Source organism: Ictalurus punctatus, unplaced genomic scaffold, assembly GCF_001660625.3.
Source record: "Ictalurus punctatus breed USDA103 unplaced genomic scaffold, Coco_2.0 Super-Scaffold_100046, whole genome shotgun sequence".
Taxonomy (NCBI): Eukaryota; Metazoa; Chordata; class Actinopteri; order Siluriformes; family Ictaluridae; genus Ictalurus; species Ictalurus punctatus.
The window spans coordinates 205448-210265 of record NW_026521087.1 but is presented as its reverse complement, the minus strand read 5'-3'; positions in this window follow the sequence as shown (position 1 = coordinate 210265).

Sequence of the window (4818 nt, the reverse complement as noted above, 5' to 3'; positions counted from 1 at the left end):
TCATCACATGTTGGATTTCAGGTATTTCACTGCCTCTCGGTGTTGTACAACTGCAGGAGCCGTGGGAGGTGTTGATCAAGCCCTTCAAACAATGCCTTCTTTAAGTCAGGTGACACAAGCCTGCACAACTCATACACAACTGTTGAAGAGAACCAAATTTAAAATAGTTAAGAGACAAATCTCCACCATTCTGAAGGCATAAAGTACGTATTCATGTGCAAGCAAACATTTGTTTTATCTATGGAAAATAAATGAGCATTAGAACAGATTTACTTGTCTCTGACTGAACAAAGCAGGCCATATTAAACTGGGTTAAATATTCAAATCCACACAGTTCACCAGTCCAATAGAATCTGTACAACACATTAGCAATACTTCTGCTCTGTTTAGACCCAGAAAATATAAAATACTTACTTTAGTATGAAATTTCTGTCGAGTGTCTACCATGGGGTCGGGATTTATGGTCTGTGAACACGTGCTGATTACACGTGCAGGAAAAGCAACCCACACGTGCAACCCTGACCGAGTGAGAACGACTCAAACGATTCAAGAAGAGGATTCTGTATCGGTTCATTTAAAGAATCATTACCAAAGCAGCTTATCCTACTTCGATGGTTTGAATGAATTAACTGAATCAGTTGAACCGACTCTTCATCGCTCAGTAAGCCAACGCCGACGAGAATTTCAGGATTATTTTAAAACATGAAACATGACATAAGCAAATGACTTTAACGTCCATGTCACATGAATTTTTAAGATTTGTATCTAAATGCAGGTAGGCTGCACGATTATGGCCAAAATGATAATCACTATTATTTTGATCAATATTAAGATCTCGATTATTGATCACGATTATTCATTGATTTTAGGGACAACATATTTTTATTGCACTTTCACATTTAAATGAACAGACCGCTGCTTTCACCTCCATGTTGTGCTACATTCCTGCTAACGTACAAATCTTTAACAGTGTTTACAGGAGGAGAGACGCAAGACAATTTCTTTTAGGAGCACTTGTGCTCCTAATTACAAAAATTTAGGAGCACAGTTGAAGTTTAGGTTTTTTTTTGTTTGTTTTTTTTTAAACATTTTTTCTTTTCTTTTTTCTTTTTTTTTTGAGATGGTAACATTAATGAGCCACAATATAAGTAGGCATGAGAAAACTTGAGCTGGTCAATTATGACAGAATTTAGGAACATAGTGTGAGCCATGACACATTAATTTACCTTCTGATAAACTAAATCTAATATTTTCAGTTCATTTTACAGACTGTATGCACAAAACAACTGTTAACCTGTTCACCTTGTAAACAAATACAATACACCTCAATTTTCAGTGTTTGAAGTCTGCTCCTGTTAAATATATTTAAAGCTACACTATTAGACATTTCCACTGTCATGGTGCTTATAGGATGTGATTGGGTGAGTTCATTTACCCGTCAGATGCAGAGTGCTTTAGGTTAATGGTGTTCATTAGGGACGCTCCGATCAGGATTTTTACAGACGAAAACGGTCCAGATACCAATCTTTTCTTGTTTAAGCTTTAAATCAGGTGGTCATAAACAGTTAAATGTAATCTCTCTGCTCATGGTCACTGTTAACTGAATTAAAATAATAGCAATGAGAAATACTGTTGGTTAATTGATAAATATACAGCATAAAATATTTATTTTAAAATATCTTAAACAATAAAGAGTCCTAATTAAGAGTAGACTAACACAAAAATGATCCATATTAGGAAAAAGGCTGATAGCTTTCTAAGGAAATAGCAAACCAAGATTAATGTCAAACAGGATAGCTCAATACACACACACACTTTTATTTCACATTATTTAAAAGGAATTTAAGTGTTATTTACCATAATTATGAACACAAGTTGTTAAGTTGACAATCATTTTAAAATTCCGTTGCTCCATTTAGATTTTCTGCAGTAGAATACAGCCTTTTAAACCAGGAAAAATTGCTAATTTTAAGTCGTATAACATTCGTAATAAGTAAAAACCGGTGTAATTACCAGTCTTTCCTCCCCTCAAGGGAGTTTTAGGAAACTATCAGCTTTTAAACGTCTGTAGGTTACTGTATTTGTCTGTGTTTGAGCGCCGTCTGGAGGACAGATGCCATTTTGAATTGAAACTCATGCCATCTTCTAATTGTCAAAGAGGAAAATGTAGCGCCGATGTTCATCTCACTACCCAAACTGAACTGGTATTCTTCCACTGAAAATAGTACCGTGTCTTATGTTGAAAAGTTTTATTGTACTTTTATTTGCCTTTTGTTTTTTAAATATCAGTCCATATAATATGAAATAATATAATTTACATTTTAAAAAAAACATGTGCGCGGGTTGATACAGCACAAGGGAGGTTTTTTCAAACTGCGCTTTCCTCAGGAGTATACAGTCACAGTAAGGATGTTTAAGCAAAATTTGATATTTATTTTTATAGTTCTGTTTAGAATTGTGTTCTTGTTTGTAAACTAATGCTAGTTAAATCGTTTGTAATAAGTAACGAGCAAATGCCAGCCGGTTTTAGTCAGATAATTAGCCTTATCTAAATTATAATAATCGAATTGTTCAACAAGTTTTGTACATGAAAAAAGTATTAAAAGTGCTTTGAGTATGGAAATTCTATGAATTACATAAAAAAACCCTTTTGGTCGTAAACGCCTCGTTTTTTTTGCCCCCCACCATGCTTAGCATGATGGTTCCACATAACGTTTTTTTATTTGTCTTAACACACACAAAATTTGTATTCAATCTTCTTAATGTATTCCCAAGACGAGCTTAACTCTTCTTTATTAAAAAAAAAAAAAAAAATTAAAAAAATTTTGACGAGGCAGTCAGCGCTGTGTGGTGCGTGCTCATGTTTGACCTTCACAAATTGGGACAAGTTTGCATTCATTATTGTTATTTTAGTGCATATATATTCATAGATAAACTTTTGTGTTCACTTATAGTTTTGTGGAAAAAAAAATTAACTGGACAACGTCCGGGCGTCGATCCAGATCCAGATCCAGATCCTGTGTGCAAGGACCGCCTCCGCAAGAACCACCTGCACAGGACCCGATCAAGCAACTCCTCAATAACGCCACTGTTTTGTTCGGGTAACGTCTGAACTTATTCACTCTTATTCTGTCTCTCTGTGCGCGTTCATTACGCACCTGTTTGACTGACTGTGTTTAACGTGCAGCGCAGCACAAACAGTAAGACAACTAACTCAAGCACGCTTAGCTGCGCTGAATGCTCCAGCAGATCCAGCAGCTGGCCAAGATTAGAGTGGAGGGAGCCAAAGTGACTCTTGAGCAGAATGTACTACACTGAAATACTTCAAGCTGCTTTCACACCTTACCAGCCCCTGCCCCGGTCAGAGTAACTCTTCTGCACTGTAGCTTTGTAGATAGAAGTTGGTTTAGTTCGAGATGGCGTCGTAACCCTCAGGTTCGAGTTTAAAGCAGAAGAAGCGTTACATCAACTTGTCATTAATCTCTCACTAGCTGCGTTTACATGGACAACAATAATCCACTCTTGATCCGATTAAGACCATACTCTAATTAAGAAACTACCATGTAAACAGCAATTTTTTACCTTAATCTAATTAAGGTCATAATCGAAGTAAGCAATAATCTAATTAAGACAGGTGGAGTACTCCTGTTTTAGTCGCATTATGGACGTGTAGTAGTGACATGTAAACACCTTCATCACATTATGAACGTCGTGAGAGAGTTTTCACCACATTTTGCGACAGGACACGATCACACACGGCAGTTTTACGGCGAACAAGAGAGCTCGGCTGTGTCCCAAATCGCATACTTTCCTACTACAGGCCTGTCGTGGGGAAAAATATATGTATCTCGACTACTACATAGACGGTAACTACACGATTTGGGACACAGCCCACGGCTTCAAGCAGTTGTCTATTAGCATGTACAGCATGACAAATAATTAACTGCACTTAAAGTGTTCGTTAAAAAAATAAAAAATTAAATAAAAACACCCAAAACTGTATACGGTTCCATAACGAAGACGAACTGTGTGTTGATACGTGAAATTCTGGAGGGACGGCGGACGGCATGGCGCGGTGACGTAATGATGCGGGCTGTTAATCTAATTATGTTCTAAAACATGTAAAACGGGAACATGACAGGAGTATTCTAAAAGCGACTCATGTAAACACCTTAATCACATTATTACCTTACTCAGAGTAAGGTCAATAATTAGATTACTGCTGTCCATGTAAACGTAGTCACTGTGACCCGAAAGCTGCTTGTTGGATGTTTAATGTAAGATTAGAAAGTTCAGCTGGTTTATCTCCTCTCAGGTGTGTGTAAAACAGAACCATGCTGTGTCCTTGCAGCGTGTAATTTCTATTTCGTCTGTGTGTTTTCAGATGAAGGACGTGGAAGACGTCACCAAGTTGTGTGAAGAGCTTGTGATGTTTGTTTGTGTTTCTTGATATTGCTGTACTGAATGAATTAAAAGACTTTTACTCTGTAACACTGACTTCTTGACTGACTGTGCCGATGATGCCAAACACGCCACGCTGAACTCCTGAGCCTGAACGAACACACACACACGCACACACACGCACACACACGCACACACACGCACACACACGCACACACACGCACACACACTCCCCTCAGTACATACGCTTCTGGTACACACTATTTTGTATTAACTACGTGTTGTTGGAGATTAAGTGTTTAATGTTTACAGCCTAAATTGTTGCCATGGAGACAATACCTGAAAGGGCAGAGCTTGCCGGTCAGCAGAGAGTTACATGGCACCTTGGAAGTGTTTCCAAAGTCCACAAAGAATACC